The sequence below is a fragment of the Dromaius novaehollandiae genome, chromosome 4 (genome assembly GCF_036370855.1).
Source record: "Dromaius novaehollandiae isolate bDroNov1 chromosome 4, bDroNov1.hap1, whole genome shotgun sequence".
Taxonomy (NCBI): Eukaryota; Metazoa; Chordata; class Aves; order Casuariiformes; family Dromaiidae; genus Dromaius; species Dromaius novaehollandiae.
The window spans coordinates 83,993,172-84,015,122 of record NC_088101.1 but is presented as its reverse complement, the minus strand read 5'-3'; the positions used below and the strand labels follow the sequence as shown (position 1 = coordinate 84,015,122).

The following is a 21,951-nucleotide window of genomic DNA, read 5'->3' as shown; positions in this document are numbered from 1 at the left end:
GCTAGCTCAAGCAGGCAGCGCTGATCATTCTCATTCTGTACCACCTCCTGAGCTATGCTAATGTAACTATTTGGGCATAGCTGGTCTGGATTAAATTAACTTTCCTTTTAAAAAAACACATATTTTAGACCTGGATTGTTTTTCTGGTTTCCTCTGGTTCATTATGCACCTGAGGAAATACTTGTGTGAGCAGAACTCAGAGCATGGTGTGGGGATAGAAGAAACAGTGAGGAGTAGGTAGATGCTGCTGAAACTCACTGCTGCCGAAAGGCTCATTAAACTACAGCCCAGTGGGTGTCTATAGTAAAGTTGTAAAAAGTTTTGAAAACGAAGGCAAGGAATATGATGCAGAAGGGTGGTTTAGTGAAAGAATTTCAAGAAAGCATCAACTTTACCAAAAAGAATTTTGAGAAAGCATTGACTTTACCAAAAACTAAAGTATCTTGCAATAGTTTCCTGAGTGCATATGATGGAATAAGATTGCTATTAACAGAAAGTACAGAAAGTTGGATGCAGGACGATGATATCAAAAAGGGGAGAGGAGGAAGCTATGTAGCTTCAGCTATGTGGATGAATCAGAATGAGATAGGAGTGAAAGATCTGCAAGATTTAGGTGTAGCTTGGAAGACACAGGAGGAAGTTCAAAAATAATACCTATATAATAAGATTATGATTATTGAGACATAAGATATAGAAGCCACATTACTTTCCTCTATATCTTCTCTCGTTTCTTGGGAAGTGCTGTAAAATCTGAATACCAGGATTGAATGCAGTTTGTCAGTTCTGTTGTTCCCCATATGACCCTTAAAACCTTTTAGTCATTACTTTTCACAGTATATCCACTTTTTTTAGAAGTAGTCATTTTTTTCTTTTTTGTTTTATACTTCTGAATTTTATTATATTGAAACAGTTTTCTTAAATAGGCCCAGTTTACCAAGTGACTTAGATTTTGTGGCTGAACTATTTTCATCGTTGTCTGCTTATCTTTGTGGTGTCTGCAATTTTAACACTTTACCTGCCTTTCTTTTCCCCCCCTCTCTTCTATAGAAATTACAAGGTGCTTGGAAAATATTTTATTTCCAGGTAATGGTTTGCCTGCCTGAAGAGGCTGAAAAATCCTCTCCTACCAAAGAAACAATACCAGCATCTAAATTGATTCTCTTAAGGCAGATGAATAGGTTATGGCAGACAGACTTCTGTGTTGGAAAAGACTTGTAATAGCTAGTTAAAGCCTTTGATTTGATCGATAGTCATTAGTCATGGGAAAAGGAAGGTAAAGAATCCTTAGGAAGGGTTATTATAATAGTCCCTGGATGTTGACTAAGCCTTTGCCCATTAATCCTTGATGTGCAGATATCCTTAAATGGCACTTTTGTAGCAGTGAAGATATTTCTTACTGTGTTTTTGTTTGTTTTTGTTTTGATTTGGAAAAGCTAAACAGTGGATTAATGTGGAGGAGGCACTGAAGCAACTGAAAGTTTCACTACTTGATAATTTTCTTTCGTAAAGTTATCAGCAAGCCTAAACATGTTTTCTGCATAGATTGATGGCTGGCTGTTGTGCTTTTATTCAGAATTTTAATGGATATATATGTATGTGTGTATATACACATGCACACACACAAAGTAACTGATAGTTTCAGTAATATATATCAGCAGTCGTTTATTGCTACATTCGTAGGATTTAGTAGAAGCCTAAGGAGAAGTATAAATGGGGCATGACATCGTCAAATGCCTTCTTGTTTTGTCTTCCTATGTGTTTTTCAGGACCTTTAAGTTATGATTATAAGTTGTCTCAGAAAATGATCAGGTGGCACATATGCACTTAAAATTTGATTTCTCCCCTTCCTCCTTCCCAGTAATGTGTGCTTTCATGAAGGATTTCTAATTCATGACACACTTGTGTGTGATGTTCTCAGAGACTGAAGAACTTAGAATCGTTGCAGAAATTTAACAAAGCTATTGGAATTTAAATGTTAGCTTTAAGGAGGCTGAAAATGCCTTTGAAATTAAAATTTGCCTTCCCTTTTGACTTAATTGGACTTTAAAACTTTTATATAAATTAGGAAGCTTGAGAGGGTAAATTTTCCATTTACCAGGAAATATAAATAAAGTCAGGCTCTTCCATGGTGAAAATAGTGGTATTAAAAACCACTCTCAAATACTGTAATTTTAAAGTCAGCATAATATCTTTGTGAATTACAGAAAAAAGATACAATTTCTATCATATTTCTATAAACTTCTTTCTCTATAAAAAGAAATCTTTATTGTGTTGACTTCAACTCATGCTTTGCTAAAATGCTGATTTTCCCATCTGTACAGTAAACTTCCTTTTGTGGTGTGAGGTCTTAGCGAGGAAGAAATGTCATCGGGGACCTGCTGAGGCGAAGCAGAACTAAGCAAGACAAAGTGCCGGTTGCTCTTAAAGAGAGGGAGGGATTTCTTGGCTCCGTTTCTGGAGAATCAGAATTGGAGGATTGGTAAGGAAAATCCTCTGCCTATTATTACATCCACGAAATACTTGTATTTGGTTTATTGAAAAGTATCCTCATTTTATTTTTTCCTTTCTGGTTAAAATAAATCCTTCTTAGCGTTTAAGTGGTAGTACTTTTAGTACTGTTTTAGCAAACTTGCCAATTGGAATAAAGCTGCAAGCCTCAGAGTTGAAGAAATAGTGTTGTTATAAAAGCTAGTAGCATCTTTTGTTTGCTGGTAGGTTTTATGAACAGTTGCTACCAGAAAAGTGACATAACCAATTTCTAAACCGTAGCCAGGAATCCAAACTAGCAAGTTCAATAGATCAATTCTCATTCAATTGTATCTAAAATTTCCTCCCATACCTTCCTCCACCAGTTTAGTTTTGACTCTGGCTGGTAACAGTTTAAGTTGTGCATACTGGAAAGTGTAAAGCAAAAACTGGGGGTTGCTGCAGAATAACATAGCTCTGAGAGCCCTGCCGTGGGCACACAGCCTGTGCCTAGCTGGTTCTTGCTAGGACGTCTGGATTTAGCAAGTTCCTCACTTGAATTAGAATTGGAATAATGAAAAAAAAAAGCTATTTCAGTTAGAGCTCTATTTTGACTTCTAATTTGCAGATCAAGGTAGTTCTGCTTCAAGAAAAAAATGGTTTCAGAAGGTTTTTGATTGGGATTAAGTTTGGGCGAGCAATCTGGGAACGTTTTAAGTGTCTCTGAGTGTTAAATTTTGTTCTTTTTTTACTGTGGATGTGAAAATGATGTTTTTGGAAAATGTAGACTAGAAATTTATAAATAATATCACTTTTTTTTTTTTTTTTTTGCCAAGAGAAATGGACAGTAATCACATATCTTTAAAGAAATGTGATATTACTGTTTCCTGCCTCAAACATCCAAAAATTTAAAGAGTGCATATTTTCCTGTGGTAGCTTTTCTAAGTAATGTTAAAACTATTTTATTCCCCTTAATCTGCTCCTTTTCTGTATATAATTATTACAATACTCTTGCCAACATTATATCTGATTTCTGTAATTGTCAGTATTAGAATGGGATCCCTTGTTTTTCTATCAGGCATTTTAACCAATTTCTCTTCTGAAAGACTCTTCTCCCTTCAGCTGCTCTGTTTATTGAAGGAATCAGCTGTCCTGCAGAATATGTAGTTTATGAAAGTACAGTGATTTCTATGTACTGGGGAAAAATAAAATTAGTCACCCTGCAATAAGGTGCAAAGTCTTTATTCCAGTAAGTGAAAGAGCTTCATCAGTCCTCATGGTTTCCTGATAACTCTCAGCCTTCCTCTGAACCAAAGTCAGATGCTGCATTTGTACCTCACGTGGGGCTCAGTTTTAGGATCTGGGAACATTTTTGCAATTGAAAGGTTTTGAAAATTTGTTCTTGAGCAGCATTTTCCCCACCCCCCGCAGTAAACTTACAGCTTAACTGAATCTTCTGGCTTGTGAAAAATCTACGCAAAAGATATCTTCCTCCACTCCCAACGTTTTGGGAAACTGATTTTTCTGCTTCAAGCTTTGCAGCTATTGAATCTCAAACTATTGAAAGTTAGATTTTTGGTTTTTTAGATCTTTTTCCCTTCATTCAGGTTTTGTTTTAGGAATTCAGGGAATTGTTCTTGTTAGAAATATTTCTCTGTCTTACTCTCAAAACAATGACACAAGTCAACCAAAATCAGCGTGAGGCAAAGAGTAAACGTCATTCCAAATGGCCAAACAGGAATTTTTAAGGACCTGAAATTAAAGGCTTATAGTGAGACATTTTATTCAGCTAAGTGTCATTTCCACCTTTCCTTAGGAGGTATTATATATGAGAAGGATGTTAACAATTTGAATTTTGAATTGTATATTTTGATATAGACCGTATATCGTAGATAAAGCCTTTTAATTTCATTTTGGTTAGATTAATAGTATTTTTACAATTGTAGAAGTTATTCCATATTTAAAATGGAGCACAATAGCATTAGTCACATTTGCATGAATAAATAATTTGTTAGGTGAGTATTTAATTGATAGCCATCTAGGTGCTTTTTAAAAATTATTAGGTAATTTAAAAGGGCACAATAGTGTAACGAATGAATCTGAATAATGTAAATACATACTGCAGACAGATGCAATTTCAATATGAAAGGAGATCTTCTCTCTTCTGGTATTCTGTTGCTGGCATTTTAGGTGGTGGAGCTATGTCTTAAGCATTTTCTTACATTACCTCACAGCAAAACAGAGTGTGTATGATCTGCAAGTCTGAAATCCTAGCAATTAGAGTGGGAAAAGACCTGTCAAGTTGTACAGATTATTTTCTTGACAATGCAGGATTTTTCCCTTAAACAACATTTTCAAATATGTTTCTCTGTTCTAATCACAAATGCTCTTTCCAAAACTCTCTTCCATGGTTTCTAATACAGGTCATTTTTGGAAAGACATCGTGTATTTCAAGTTCTGTAATTTAGTTCTGTTATGTCTCATTTTATTTATTTCAAAGAATTGTCACTTTTAAAAATCATTTGAATTTTGTCCCATTTTTCTCCTCTTCAATTGCTTTTCTAAGAGGCAGATGATTCTTCTTGATCAGTGACCATTAAGACTAGTTGATTTCCATTTAAATACAACCTGTCATTTACATTCCTAATAGAAAAAGTAAACAGGAAGCTACACAATATTCATATTTAAACATTAGTGTTTGTCTATCACTGTAAAAATTCTCCACATTGCAGCCACAGAAAATACTACAATTAAAAATAAAATCCAATTTTAAGGCTGTTTTCCATCAAAAGACAAACATTTGACAAACTGACCCAGCGTAGTTCTCGTCTAAATTTCCTTTGTTGTCACTCATATCAGCTGTTTGGTTTCGAGCTCCTTACATTCTCTTACATAATTTTATTTCTTTTTTATAATTTACATTTTAAAATTGCTGAATTATTTTATTTGCTAACCTGATATTTTTAATCAGACTTTTTAATGGAAATTATAATTAAAATGTAGAAAATCAGCATTTAAATATTTTTTTCTTATTAAAATAAAATATGTGTGTGCAAGATGCATATATTATATTTCTCACCAAAAATGGTTTGCATTTAAATTAATATAGAAAATTTTTTCTGTAGTGAGGAATAAAATTGATTTTTGTGTTCCCTATTTCCCTTCTGTTTTAGAAACACCAGCTTTCAGGCTATTGCACTTATTTATTTATTTAATGCCTGAATTGGTAGAAGAAACAAAGTTTTCCCATGTTTTTAAATACTGGTAAGTTTCTGAGTTTACAAATAGCCTGAAATGATGAAAGTTTCCTTTCTGCTTCTACTGAAAAGGCTGGCCTTGCTGGCAGAATTTTCCTTCAGCTGCCTTGGCATAAATTCCTCCAGTTTTACTATTTAGTTTTCATTGAAGTGTATGTAGTGAGTGCGTACTACTTGGATATTATTTTATTTAATCATATTTATAAATGTATTTATAAATATATTTATGTATATTAATTGATTTTAGTGATTTCTACTGATTTTCAGTCTTCATATAGATTATTTCCAAATATAAATAAAAATTGCATTCATTTCACTAGAATCAATAAAATATTTATTTGTTTCTAAATACATATATACTTTTATGATATACAGACTTGTTTCTAGTCCAAACTTTCAGGTGTTAGGAACCACTATTGTCTTTATGTTTCTTCTCTGACCTGTAGCCCTAGATTTTAGTAAAACTTTTTTTAACTTTATCTTCCATAATTCAGTTGCTCCCATCCCTTCTTGTATGTTGCTTCTATTCCAGGTCTCCCATTTTAAAAATTTATATCTGATAGTGTAGCGGCCAGGTGAGAAACTCATTTCAAAGACGATACGACATCCCAGCCTTAGATAACCTGACTCATACGCTCTATATGTTTAGTGGCTGGTTTACTCAGTTGGATTTTTGTCCAACCTGGGCTTTAAAAAATAAAGATTTTTAAAGCAAAAACTTTCTTTGCACAAAATTATGTGGCTCCTTTATGGTGATCTTTTTTTTCCTCCAATAAGTTGTGTTTTTTGTTTGTTTGTTTTTTGAGATAATTGCCAATTTGGGCATGCGACTTTGTGTATTGTATATGTCATATATATTAAGTAACTTCAGAAGTAGAAATGTAAAACCAGCTGTTATCTAGAGTATATGCCTAGGACTAAATAATGCAGCTGGCATTTTAGTTCTGACCTTGATAACTCCTGCAGTGATTCTAGGGCAGTTTTCAGTATATCTATTTGTTTATTTTACATGGGGACCAAAATAAATAATAATATTGAGGCTCAACTAAAACTTAATATATTGTATTATGGCAAAAATAAATAAAATGATTTTTAAAAGTACCGCTGGAAAAAAGTAAGGCAATATAGAGAAATTTATTTAAAAAAATACTTCTGAATCTGCATTTTGTCCTCCCAGTCTTTCATCTCACTAGTCTGACCTTTTCTCTTTCCTTTACTAAACTATTGATTGAATTTTTAAAATGGAGTATTCTCTTACTTCCTGTAGATAGGTTGTACAAGATACTGTCAAAACAGGCATTCATTATAAATTGACTGAAAGCAAAATTTAAGTTTCCAAAGCCATTTCATAAAAAAGTTTTTATGCTCAGTTTCATTATAAATTGATGCACTTGTAAAGATGAATTAGTTTTGATCACTACTTTTCATCTTTGCTAGAATTGCATTATATTGATCAAAAGTTCTAAAACCTGTGTGATTAAAACGTGATTACTATATGACAACACCAAACTGCTGTTGATGTCTGATGTGACTTTATTTTTGTTTTGAAATACTGTTCAAATCTAGTTAATTTGCTCAGGCAAGTGAGATATCAATACAGATTTAATAGTCGACGATATCAAGGATATTGAGTGACCCAGCATATCTTCGTCCTTTTACTTTTGAGGCTCAGTTGAAGGCAATACCTGGTAGCATACTAACCAATATTCTCTTTCATGTTACTTTAAAGTTAACTCTCAGGAACACGAAGTCAGGTTTCGCTCCAGAACTGTGAGTAAGATGGAGCAAATGCAGTTGCAATGTGGTACTTGTCTATAGACAGACACTCTCTGTATATGTATTTGTCTTTGAGTGCAAGAGGCGTAATGATAGGTATTATACTTCAGCAATATATATACCGGAACATTTTTTTCCCCCCTACTGTACATACCTGTATGACCATAAAACAGCTTCTCCTGTGCAACATATGGAAAAAATGATATTTCCTCCCAAAAGTTAATGAGTGTAAAAACCCACATATTGGAAAACTTGACCCCAAATACTGATTTTGGGGGAAGAAGGAGAAACAAGTGAGCTATGTACCAGTGGAAACATATTTTCCTCCTCTTGCCTGAAAATTCTCCATCACAAATTAACTGCTGACAAAAGACCGTCAGTTCAGTTTCTTCCATTGATGCTCACTCTAGAGGGTTCTGGGGGAAAGCTATTCCAGACAGGCTTTTCCTTGAAACTGTAGTATGTCAGAGTAACAGGTGTAGAAACAAATTTGAAAGGTAATAATTTAGACCGTTCAGAATGTGTATTTATGTGGGTTCTGAAGCAGCTCAAGTATATAAGTGTTCACATTAGGCAAAAGTAGGTATTCTCTTATAGAAAGCGTAGCTGGAGAACAGCGAGTGTTTTGCTTTTTAAGTTTTAAAAGCACTTTTTGGGTGAGGTTGCAAAAGTTTTATTTGTATCTTGGCTCACGCCTCCCTTCCTCCCCCTTAATGAGCTGCTGGCAGTTAAAAGCTTTAATACGCCTCAGGATTAAGCTCATAAAAATAAAGAAAATTGAGAAACATTTGAATTGCAGGAAAGAGGTTTGTGTACATATGCTGAACATCTACACTTTGCAATAATTTTAATGGCAATTAATATAAGATGTGGATTGTCCCCGTCTCTGCTTTTTCTCTCATTAACTGATTAATTTTATGAAAAAAGGACAGATTTTTTTTTTTAATGGTGTTCTCTGCAACATGTGCTAGTGTAATAAGTTATACTCAAGGGTAAACCTGCTGACTACTAGACCGTCTTCATAATGCATACAGTTGCTTTTCTTCAGGATGGTTGCAAAAATGAGAAGGCTGATCCTAAGTCCTTAGGTTTACACTTGCAGACAATACTTGCCTGATCTTCTGTATTTCTGTAAAGGTAAATGTATTAGGACAAACCATTAACTTGTTTTCCTTTGGAGACGCTTCTCATAGGTCAACCAGTCTTTCTCCGTTCTGTATCAGAATTTGATTTTGGCTCTGTTTTAAGAGTATTAGATGATCCTCAGTATGCCTATTTTTAATCATTTCCTTATCTACTTCTGTTACAATTATAAATCAAAATTAAATTAATTTGATTATTAGATAATTAAGATCAGTGGGTATTGTATGGAAGGAAAATACTGTTTTTCTGTGTTTATTGTATAAAGGTGTTTAATCACAGATTAGCTACCTGATAAACTTTTCTCTCTGATTATTTTCCAAAGTCTGCATAGATGACATTATGATGTGCTCAGTGTTGATATTAATCTATCACTATGTTGTTGCAAAGGATTAAGAACTTTCATTATCAAAAAGTTGAAGACTGAGTATTCCTGTGAAATAAATTTTTCTAGTCAGAAGGCCAAGTTTTTTGAAACACGTGGCCTACACTTGGAGAGGAGGTTACAGTATTTTCTCTCTTGATAACTCTCGATATCCAGCTAAGGAGAGATGCAAATGTAATGCTAAATAGGCAATGTCTACAGATTTATGCTATAGTGTTATTAAAATTCACAGCAAATACAGTAGAGGCACGTTCATTAACAGATCATCTGTTACTATAGACTTTATTTGTAAAGAGCCAAAGAAAAGTCTTGGCCTTCCCTGATATATTGTTTCCTACCAATAGTTACATGTGTGATGTATAAACATCATGCTGTGCTCTTCCTTGATGGTAGGTCAGGATTTTCTTTCATTTTCTCCTCCTTTCCCCTATGTCCATGATTGCTCTTTATAGGCATGAAGAGTGTCCTCAGCAGGTCTGATATCTTCTATCCAATCACACCCACCACAATCAGCACATTGAGCTTCTTCAAAATCTGGTCTGACCCCAAATAACCTGTCGTATGTCCAGCCATCCAAGTTAATGCCATGGGAAGGACCAGGAACTGCTGTGGCCACACAAGGTAGAGGGAAGAGGGGACCGCAGGAAACTAGGTGTTGCTACTTCCTCTTTCATTCAATTACTTCCTTATGTTTTGTTAAGTTTTTAAAAGACTTCTCACTTAGAATAATTAACTGATTGCTCGAAAAATGAGACTTTTAAAATAATCATATAATCTTACCATCTTTTTGGTCTTTGTTGCTTTAGCTGTTCTTTTTGATGGAGGCCTCAATGTTTCTGCTGGTGCTCCAGATATTTTGAGTTTATGGAAGGTGATCAGTTGCCAGTAGAATTCGTTTAATTTTAATATACATTCCCTAAATGATTCTATTTGAGAATTTGATGTGATTAAAGAGAATACAAGTTGTACTTTCTATACTCTGCCTTTGCACATTCTGCCTTAGCTTTTTTGTTTCTCTCTCTCTCTCTCTCTCTTTTTTTTTTTTTTTTTTTTTTTTTTGCTTATATTTGCATCACAGTTGCTTACTGACTTTTGTTTTGTGAGTAATTTCAAAGCCTTTGGAATTTAATACCTTGGGTTATCTTTTGATTTCCTGGTTCTGGTTTTGAAATTTGGTGGTTAAATTGGAGCATCCTCCTTTGAGTTTCCTGAATTGCTCTTTGGTCTTTGTGACTGTTTCCTTCATTCAGTAATTCATTCTTTTTTTCATGACTTGGCAGTCCTTCTCAGATAGATGTTCTGAGGCTCCATGCAGTGAAGACCTATTTGTCTGTGTGCTTCTAATCAAACAGTTAACAGTTTGTGTGGCCATTCAGTTGTAAGGATACACTTCATCTTGGTTTTGCTTGAAAACTTTGCTTTCAACTTTAAATGTTTCCTGAGTCTTTATGATAACATAACTTGCTTTGATATCTCTGCATTTAATGTGGTCATTAATCAGCATCTGCTAGATATAAAAGCTCTTCCTCTAATGCTATAGTCTCCTAAAACCAGAACTTTTTCAAACTGACCATTGTGAATCTTAAGGTAACTTCAGTCGCATTGTTTTGCATACCCTTAATTTTCTTTGTTTTTCAAATTAGTCTTTTTTATCTTCTTTCTTTTTTTTTAATCTACTTTTATTATAAATAGCACACGTGTAAGAGGGAGAGTTGGGGAGTACTACCACTGTAAAGAGAAGGAGCCCTCAGAGGGGAGGGAGCCTGTGGTCGACTGCTTAGGACACTTTCCTGAGATATAAGGACTGTGGGCTGAGGAAAAGAAAGGACCCAGGTTCCTCCTCATCTGTGTGAACACTTGTAACCATGAGCTGGGTGATAAAATGAGGCATCATGACTGCTCCTTACATCTCTTGTAAGTGGAGAGAGTGACCATTGCTCCTTTGTGGATGGGATGGATTACTGCAGGAGAGGACTTCAAACGCTGAATACAGCATGCCTTAGACTGTAATCTGGAGCTAGATCCTGAAGTAAGACACTAAGTAAGAGGGTGTTTCTGACAGGTTCTCTTACCCTTGTGTTTTAAAAAGAAAAAAAAAAACAAAAGTGAGCAAGAAGAATTGTTTCCCGTGAAAGGGAAAAGTAAAATTATAGTTTGAATCCTTCCTCAATGAAAAATTAAGTGGATGCTCTAGTAGGTGATGATATTGCTCACTGTTGTTCAGGAATTGTCTCTTGATATGAACTATCCCTTTTGTGTCAAGAAAGCCTAATATAAATATATTTTATAATAGAGAAGAATACATCTAGGAATATCTTAAGTAAGTAAGTTCACTTAAATGAGCTTAGTTTGGAATATCATCTGTGTCAGTTCTGCTGCCAGGAGCCTAAAAACTCGCTGTGTTGGGACCCACAGCATGCTAAGCATTTTCCTGGTCACAGTACAGAATTAGGTTAGGATACATTCTGTGGTGTTTGATTTTGTAGTGCACAGTATGCTGGCTGTAATATGTTGACATGAGAGACAAGCTAAAAGATGCTGTGTAAATCACAAGAATGTTTGCAAAAACAATCCACTTCAAACATTAAAAATAATTCCAAATGGGGAGAAATTCAAATATTCTGCATCCAAATAGTCTAAGTGTAAATTCCAGCTTCTAAATGAGAAGCTTTGCTTTTCTGCCTTTTTTTTTTGATGCAGAAAATTCTCATTTAATGATGTAAAAATCTGTATAAATTCTCTTTTTATGATATCACTGTATACCTTTCAAATATTCAAGTAAATTGCTGACCATCTGGAATTTCTTTATAATCACTTCATAGTCTTGCAAATGCTGGACTCTGGAAGGTTAACATCACAGTTTCTCTAGGGAGCATATAAAATTCTTTTGGAAAAAGTTTAATTTTTTAATAAGGTGTTAATATGAAACTCTATTTTCCCTGACCAATATTAATATTTCCACTTGAACATAGATAAAGAAATCTATGTAGATAAAAAAAGGCATTGGTCAAAGTACTTAAAATTTTATATTATGAATTGCTGAATTGTTTTCTTTGAAGTAGTTGCCATGGAAATTCTTTATTGCCAGGTTCTTGTTATGTATGCAATGAGGCATTAAAATAACAGAAGGAATTGCAGAGAAACTTAGAAAATAAAAGTAAATCTCTTGGTGGAAATGTTCAGAATAATCATCAAATTCTAGCTTGCACAGAACTGTTATGTTCCTTTTTACTTTATATATTCCATTTAAAAACTGACTGTGCAATTCAGTTTTAGTGGTGAGAGGATGCTTTCCAGGAAAATTTGGCCAAATACAATAAATATTTCTATTAGATACTAGTTTTATAGCTACTGTTTTCATATCTGCCTCTCTAAATTTAGGTAGAACAAATTGTTATTGACCCAACAAAAGGAGGAAGCTTCAGGGTCCAGGTCTCCCCTGAGGCTCAGCAGCATTGCAGTTGCTTTTCTTGGCTTTTCAAATGAAGGGATCTGGGTCAAGTGTCCTCAGTAACGCATCTTTCTTCCCAAATAGGTCATTGGCTTTCTGTGAATGGCATCTTAAAACTTTGTGAGCTTTGTAAACCAAAGTTAGTGACCAAACAACTGATATCGTAATTTAACAATGGCTATTGTTCATGTCTGTGCTTCTGAAATGGTTGATGTAATTAGGAAGAAGTTTCTTCTGGTTATTGTGGAGTATTAATCAAGATCCATAATTCAGATCAGTGTATCCCATATATCCCATACATTCGATTTAATGCATGAAGGGGACAAAATCTGGTCTCCTATTTCTTTGGTTTTTGGTATGCACACAATTAACCTTATTTTCAAACATCTAAATGTGCCATGTCTAGTGTATATTTGACTTAAAAAAATAAACAAAAGATCCCAATGATGATCGGAATCTGTTGAGAAAAAGTTGCTTACATTTTTTAAGGACCATTCTGTTGGTCACATGTTGGAAAAATGTGGTTCCAGAAAAGTTTTTAAGAGAGCTTCTAAGACAAGAAACAATTGGGGCAAGTCCTCTGAAAAAATAATTTGGAGAATGTTCTTGAAAGGTTTATGATAAAGGAATAAGTAGTGCATACAATGAAAAGGGAACAGAAAACAGCAGAAAAAAAGTTTATCTTCAAAAAGACTAAGGAGGAAATCACACTTGAGAATTTTCTGTGCTTTAGTCATCGTATAATCATCATCAGTCTTACATAATATGAACTCTAATCTTTTTTCCATTGAAGCCAACAGAGAAAATTGCTCAATAAAACAGGATTGGAGGCCATATCATGGTCTGTAAGGGGGGGATCACTTTTCTGAGATCCCTTTTGTGCTTGACGCGCTTCTTTGATTTCCCACAGTACGGATGAATGCTATCTTCATCTGCAGCATTCAGGATCATAATTATAATTTAAATGTGGTGAGTTGGCTGCAGTTCCAACAAGTATATCCTAATAAGAAATTTTCATCCAAAGTTATTTCATGTAATCTGACGAATGATAAGGCATCTTTGGAAACCTGAGTCTCACACTTGTTTTGTAGGCTCAAGTCTGAAAAAATCCAATTAAAGTCAGGTTGGCCTTTGAAATTTGTATATTGTTTAATTTGTTTTTACTGAGGTTTTTAATGAATATTGAATTGCTGTAAACTGCGTGACTCAGAAAATTAATAAATTATATATATTCTTATTGCCAGTAAATTGTTCAATTATTAAAAAGCATGATTAAAAAGCATTTAAAGGAGTATGCGAGTGTAACAGAATAAATATAATTTGCAAATTTCTGGTAGTTTTACATAGATTTGACTAGTGAAATGTTATCAGAAAAGTAATTGGCATAAGTTCATTGCTGAGAAACAAATACTGAATGTTAGAGTAGTTAAGATTTACAAAGGCTTAGATTTCTAGCAAGTCTGAAATGCAATGGAAGGGGATCCTAACAGCCCTCCTTGAGTTTCTGGATGAATGAAATAACAGTCATTTCAAGACAGTAAAATCGACTTACTTCAAGTTCACTAAGGTTGCACTCTAAATTTTGTGTGTTTTCTTGCATAGTATATGTATGGCTATCATGTTTCCAACATCATAATGTTGAACACCTCACAATCACAAAGGTATTTTCTTTTTTTCGGTACTTCAGTGGTATGAAGTATGTAAGTGCTGCATTCTTTTATTGCTAGGAAAGAGAACGGCACACGTGAAGTGACATCCTGAAGTTACTGAGAAAGTCAAAAGCTGAGGAAGGATTTCAAACTAATTTCTGTGGCTCGTGCTCTGTCGATCACACCCCAAGGCATCTAGCCCATGCCCAGCAGGACAGTTACCAGTTGCAGACAGAAGATCCTTGCCGAGGTGAGCAGGTAGGTGTGAGGCACTTGCGGTGCCCTGCTGCTCGCAGCTCCCTGCGAGCTGCCGTCCCGGCTCCGGGCTGGGAGCGCAGCCCGGGAGGTATCTTTGCGCGCGCTGCAGCGTGTGTGCTGCGCCGCCAAGGATTAGTTGCTGTAATCACCAAGAATCATTCAGCCTATGAATAGGTTGGCTTGGGCTCGCCGTAGTTGCAGCCACTTTCTGTCAATAGGGCAGGCTAATCTTCCTGGCTGAAAAGTTCGGGCACCGTTGAATTTAACAATCATAGAAAAGTGCAGCTATTTTCTCGGATGCAGTCGCTGCCATTACTGCAAGACTCTGCGTTAATCAAAACAATTTTGCGAGCTGCCTTGCGAGCATCCTGAGCTGTCACTTTCTTTAAACAGCTGGGTTTATTGGTGTAATCTGTGGGACAGATACTTCAGCGGTGATGGTCCCGGAAGGATTTTATAAATAACTACTACTTCACTGGACGGTGATAGCATGACTGGCATTAGTGGTGTAATTCAAAGTTACACATTAGTGTGCAGTGAAATAAATGTTCCCAAAAGGTCAGACTGAATCTGTGCAGTCAGGTCTGGCCCTCTTCCAAGCTCTTATGAATGAAAACGTGATATTGGGCTTGTAAAATCACATCCTGTCGCTTTTAGTGCAAAGTAGCCCTTTTAGTGTACTTCCTTTAGAATTTGTAACTACTCGTATAATCGGGTGTGAAACATGAGAGGGTTTGCTGTTTTGTATTCTGGTGCAAGGTTGTCGTCTGTGTGGTCCTCATTTCAGCCGATTGCTTCTTTTGTGTCACAGAGTGAATGCCATTATAGCGTTTTGGCATGACTAAGCATGTGTGTGTCCCTGACGGATACCGAAATTCTTTGCTGAGCAAAGTTTTAGGTGAAATCTCCTTGATACCTAAGGCTTAGGTTTGCATAGTTAGCAAAGGAGAAAGGTAGAAATCAAAATTGCAAATGATGTTGAGAAAAACTGATGCATTTTACTTCAGTACAAGAAATAACTGACTAGTTTCTGTAAGAATTATACAGCATAACATACAGCATACAGCTGAAGTGGTTTATAATACTAGAATCCTGAATGGGGAAAAATGTGTATGCCTATATATACATATATATATATGTGCATTTATTTTATTTTGGTTTATTCTGTTTATTATGTTATGAAGTTTTTTTAAGACCTTTCAAAAAAAATTTAAAACTCATAACGTGGCGCTGTCAAAGTGGGCATACCTTTTCATTTAGCCTTTTTGGAGTTAGCGGCATACCTTAGCTACTTTGCTTTTCCCATTTTACATTCTAGAGCAAACAGTCATTAGAGAATCCGACTCTATTTTACTATAATGTATTTTTGAGCATTTGATCATGTGCTCATTGCCTCAGTACCTGCAGGTTCAAGGGAAAATAGGTACCTACAAACACAACAAGCTACAGCAGCAGTACGAAGGCAGGTGTATTTTCTTGCCTAGTGGGTTGACCATGGCTTGAGGAGTCGTTGATATAGTGTGTTTCCTTATCTTCTCAGTGAAGATGAAACCATTAAGGTAACATGTCTGCTTGAAACGTGACAATTTCAAATGCTCCTGTTAGGTTCTGTTTTCTACGTGCTCTTGCACATTGATTATGCTGAATTGTGACATTAAAGCCAGAATATACATTTCAAGATGAGGTTTGAGAAGTAAGATGTGATCAGCTATGATCAATATCAGCTAGCGCTGCTTGCTTTCTAGGTAGGGAGGGATGATACACTTCTGGTTTGAAAACGGTATAAGATGTCTTTAACTTGGGACTGGGCTTGTGCAAATAAATTCTTCAAACAGGCTGGACTTAATGTCATAATATGATCATGTAGTCATGTGCTGGTGTTTCTGAAGAGCGTTGGAACCAGGCATAGATCCTGTTCTGCTGGACTGAAAAGTAAACCATGTCAAAACTGCTTAATATCGCTAACGTTTGTGCAACAAAGAACAAAAGGTTGTTTTCTTCTTTCTTTCTCCTTCAACTTATTTCTTTTCAGAAATTTTTTGATTTTTGTTTTTCATTTTACCCCAACAGTGAAGAGTAAAAAGTCAAATGAGTTCAATAAATAGTGACTTCATTTTAAATAGCAAATTTCAGTAATTTGAGGTTCTAGAATGCAATGCTTTCATTTTATATTGGTGAAATCAGAAATGCTGTTCACCCTTATCTGGAAATGCCATCCAGCTCACTCAGGTTCATGGGTTTTGGTTTTACATTGAGCAGAAACAGTATGAAATTTGAAACAGCATTTCTTGAGCCCTTCAATGGTAGTACGTATGCCTAAAACAAATTTTGTAATTTTACAGCAGAAGTAATGAAGACCTTGATGGTGTGAGGGATGACCACTTAGATACTAGGTTAAAAATCAGGAAGCCTGTATTTCTTCAGAGGACTAACAAAGTCCACTAAAACATAGGTGCTATTGTCTGGAGGAGGATATGGAGACTAGAAGGTATCAAAATATGGAATTTAAAGGTAAATTAGATAAACAGATGATCTAATACTGCTAATAAGAAAAAAATGTGTGTGCTAGGGTATGGATAAACTAATTAACCGCTCAACACCTAATGATACATAATAGGAAATGGTAACTTGTAGGCAAGTGTGTGAAAACTCATTAGACGCTTATAAAAGGAGGCCGTGATTTGGATTTTTTGGATTCAGGCTTCTTTGTAGTTTGATACCACAGTGCTCTGCTGAATCAGCAGCAATATGCAGTGTTAAGCTTTCTGTGTACCACATGAAAAAATCCTGTGTGACAAATGCCACTTCAACCTGAAATGTGTGGCTTGGCAAGTCTGAGTGAGTTGGGTCCCTGGAAGCGGCGAGGTCAGAAACAGACTCTGGTGCTATCAGTTCTGGCTGGTGGCTCCTGGCCAGTGGCTGCAAAGCCAGTAGACACCAAAAAGCTAAGAGTGGGCAGTGGGAAAGGCAAATAACAGATGAACCCTCCCAAAACAACAGCGTCATGTTAGAAATGAGATGACTTTAAAATTTTGTTGACCGGCAGTCATAGGGAGTTTCTGGTTTTGAATGCATATATATGGAATCATGTGTGGAAGAATTCATATGCAATTTTAAAGCTATATGCGACTGTAGTTATAAATACTTTAGTAATTGCTATACTTGAGAAGAAAGAGTCAGAGTGTTTATAAATACTTGGTAAACAAGTTTGTGCTCCTTGCTATTAAACAATAGGTACAAAAGGTACAGGTAAAGGTACAAAATGTTGAATTATCTAATGCTTCTGTTAAAAAGTTGTTTTCATACATTTTTATGCTCCTAATAAAGTTAATCTATTTTTATATATTTTCTTCTATGATGATATGGAAGGTACTCTTAATTTTACAAATAGATCTTTTTCAGTTTCAGGAAGAACTATACATCCATTTCTGTCTCTTTACCTGAAAGGAATAATTTGAATTTCCTAATCTCTTACCTTTTTTGGTTATTTGTTTTATATTTGGGATGGGGGAGGGTGGGGATAAGAAAAAGAGAAAATAATTCCTGAAAGAGAAAGGTGTTCGTTCATAGAAATTTATGTTATGTCAAAAAAAGATTAAATATTCAGTATATAGCTATATATTTTTGTACATTCTTTTCAGTTGTAATTTTGAGTGTAGTTTATGTCAACACTAGAGAATTAAACTGTAGTCTTTTGAGACAACGTACTACATATGATGAATTTGCAGTTAGGTAGCTGTTAAGTATATGATATGATAAAAATCATATGTGGGAATTTATGATGTGTATGATTCAAATAGGATGCTAAACTTTTTTAAGAGAGCATGGGCAACTATATACAAAACTTGAAAATTTTATATTTATGTTAGTTAAGTTTTATATTGATGGAGCTGGAAGAGGCTGGGTCCTTAAGGAGTGTGACTTATCTGGTCAGGATAAACTGAACGAATTTTCATTTCTCTTTTACTTGCTGGTAAAATGAAACAGATTATCTTAAGGAATTCTAAGAATGGAACTATGGATGGATAGATAAGTCTGACTGAAAATAAGACAGACACATCAGTGATGATTAGGACATTGATTGTACCAAAAACATATAAGAAATGCCGTTTTTCTCCCTTAGGCACTTGTCCCACTGATAGGATCAAAATTAATTCCACAAAATAATCTGTTTGATTTCATGCTTTCTTCTAGGACATTAATACTGTGTTCTTAAAAGAAAGATGTAGCATCAAAAATGTTAATGAAAAGAGATAAATTTGTGACCCCCAATCTGCAAAGAAATGTGTAGACCTTTTACGTCATTATATTCTCAGAGGCAATGCTCCTTACTTCTTGAAATGAGTCCAAAGGAGAGGTAAGACTAGGACATGGCATAAATTATGCCAGCCTACCCAAAGAAGTGCTCACAAGAGGTCTGATAACATGCAATATTTACCCTGATGACATTACTTGGCCCTCCGCAACTGTGGCTCTGAATGTGTTATTCCAGTGGCCATAGAAATGAAATGTTAAGCTTTTCCTCTTGGTAATGGTTATTTTACTTTTATTTTGGCAGGCACAAATGAGTAAGTCGAAATCCTGTCTAATTCATTTTAAAACAGTGCATGCATATATCTTTCTGTGATAGTCCTGGCAAAAGCCTTTGGCACATGAGTCTTTTATTTCCAGCATTGTAATTTCTAGCAAGTCCTACCTTAAACCACCCCGTGTGGTTCTAGCTTTCAAACCTGCATTTCTCTAAACAAATTTTGCTGCGTGGATGTAGGCAAGTTAATGGTAGATTTCTGGGATTAGCATTTTTTTATGATTCAGTAATATCCTGTATAGTTTCATGACTTGAATTTTCCATATATTTATTTGTAGGTTTTATTTATTTATAGATATGATTAAATGTGCTCTTTGTTGTGCTGTATCATTTTGATGCAGGGCTTACATAGTTAAGATTTTGGCTTCAGTTAGCGTTTGAATTTACTTTGTTTACTTATCTGCAATATGCTAATAAAAATATGTAGAACTTATTTTTCCCTCAAAATTGCACTGCTGGTTACCAACCATTGTGCCAAAGTTTCCTCATATGGTGCCAAATGCATGGATATATTCCAAAATTTGCATCTAGCCCTTACAGAACGAGGCAGTTCAGAATTGTGGAAAGTTCAGATTTTCCAATTCGTGATGAACTTCTGGGGGAAGGTAAAGTGATTCTAATGGAGCAATATAAAGAACTAAATGGGTTAAGGTGTAAGCTACTGCTCTTGTAAACCTTTAATGTCACAGGTACTGTCACGATTGATAACTAAAGGTAAATAAAAAGAAATGGGTGGAAGGGTCAGCAGTTGGCAGGGTTTATACTACAGTCTTCTGCATAAAGCTGGAGTTGGTAAGTTGTCTGGGCATCTCACAAGCAATTTTTTTTCTTAGTAGCAGCCCAACCTAATGAAAGAAAATAGAAACAGGAAAGTTGGGACTAATTTGGTGGGATTTCATGACATGACTCAGATTTTTGTTAATTTTTCCTCCAGTGGGAGAGTATAAGAACAGTTGGGGTTTTTTTTTTGTTTTTTTTTGGTTTTTTTGTTTTTTACTGGAGAATTAGAACAGAAGTAGTTTATTGATGACTTTTTAATTAATAATGTAATTTATATGTTTGGAGTTATCTAGAGTTAAGTTGTAGGAAAAACATTACATAACTGCTTTTTAGACCTGTTTATAAAGAAGAATGAAGCTAAGGGTAGAAAGCAGGGGTTTGAATATGGTAATAATTTTGTATTTGGGGAAAAGTTACTTCTTTTACACGAATTATAGTAGATGACAGAGGAAAGACAATCCTAAGAGTCATCCAGAAACGAAGAAGTAAGATATTTATTGTCAAGGCTTCTCTTTTAGTTTGTCCATTGATGTTATTTTGAAATATTCTAGTGGAATACTTGACACAGAGAAATATAAAATTGCTTCAAAAGGAAAATGTTTTCTTAAGCATATCTGGTTTTGGAAGAGTTTGCTATTATTACATTAAAGATTTTTAATTGCTGGTAAGAATGTTTGGGTTCCTTTCTGTGACCTGAGGAGACTAATTAAATGTTGCCAGATAAAATCATTTTTCTTGAAATGAATCCATTTTCTCTTGAGTTTTCTGATTAGGTACTATCTTATCATTGAACAATTATGCAAGATCATCACAGATTAAAAACAGTATCGAGGACTTAAACGTGTATTACCTCTTTTTAGACCGTATGAACTATTAAGCATCCTTTAAAAGCTAGGACTAAAGAAGAGAAGTGGAGAAAATAGAGCAATGTGAATATTGGATTGAATTTGATGTTTTCCTGTCTGACTAAATGGTAGTGAGGGGCTGATTAACCTGGAATGGGTTGAAAGGAAGTCTGAGGTGGTGGTGCTGAAACAAGGCACAAGGAGGAGAAGGGCACACGAGTTACCTCCGCGGATGTAACGAAGAAAAGGGTCCCCGTGTCTTGAGTAATAAATAGGGCATGTGGGCATCTATACGCTCTGTGCATACGTCGTCTCTGATGCGTTTCCAGTGCCTTTGGGCACCGGCGTAGCCCACTGAGTGTTGTCTGAACCTCCCTCGGTGCTTCTAGTGCTGTCAGAGGCTCTGAAAGTGGTACCGTGGTATCGCTGGCTTTTAGACAGCGAACGAGAAGCTGTCAGCACCAGTTCAATGCTTCGGCTGGTCTCTGCGACTGTCGTTCTCGTTACTGATTCCTCACTTCCAGGAACGTTGTAGATCTGTGATACCAAGTCATTTTTCCGAGTGCGTGTGTGCTAAGCTGAGCGATCCTTCTATATGCCTCTTTTAGTAAATGAAGCTCTTCATGCTCAAGAGGCAAATTAGAGCTGTCATCTCTGTGTTTACCTCGCTATCTACTGGGCTTCTGGATTCCTTATCTGCCTTGTCAGGGCAAAGCTATTCCTGCTGTACTTCGATGGCTTGGCGCCGCGTGCCCTGGTTGCTTTGTCACGCAGTGGAAGGACAGGGAGTAGATTTATCTCACTCCCAAAAGTTGGCCCAATCTTTTTCTTCCTTTGAGGTTTCCTTGTCGTCCTGGTGGTTGTCTCTGAGTGATTCGTCTTTCTCTTTGTACCAGGATAGACAGTAGGCCAGGGTGTGAAGAGTTTTAGGCTCCATTTAATGAGAAGTGCAGAGAAAGCTTCGGAGATACTTTCCCAGATTACCTTCCAGGCCTCCAACAGCCTGCAGCTCAGGGGCTTCAGGTCAATGGAGATATATATATATATTTCTTTTTCTCCTCTTCCATTCACCTGTCCAGTTTATTTTTGAACTTGTAGCATCTGCAGTACCATATGACAAGGAGTTCCAAAATCTTTGCTTGTAACTTAACAAGCAGTCATTTATTTGATTTTTTTTTTTTGTATTGACAAAGACAACGAGCAATAGATAGTTTCATCCCCTCCATGATGCTTATGATTTTGTTGGCCTATATTTTATTCCTCCTCTGTCTTCTCTTGCAGGCTGAGTATTCTTAGTGTATTTAGTTGTTCCTTGATGTCATTGATTGTCATCGTTGCCCTTTTCTGTATCTTTCT

At 35.6% G+C, this 21,951-nt stretch overlaps 1 protein-coding gene across 5 annotated transcripts in view; it reads left to right on the top strand.

Annotated features, from left to right (window-relative positions):
- Nucleotides 1-21,951, top strand: part of CTNNA2 (catenin alpha 2) — a 466,069-nt gene that overhangs the window by 23,833 nt on the left and 420,285 nt on the right. The window contains exons 1-2 of one of the 5 annotated variants that reach the window (XM_026121781.2): nt 2,460-2,479; nt 14,203-14,382. The exons of 2 other annotated variants lie outside the window; for them this stretch is intronic. The gene's annotated coding sequence lies outside the window, so the exon portion shown is untranslated. Of the gene's footprint in view, nt 1-2,459; nt 2,480-14,202; nt 14,383-21,951 lie in introns of those variants that run through there. 2 more of the 5 variants (XM_064511624.1, XM_064511623.1) reach the window with 2 other exon arrangements.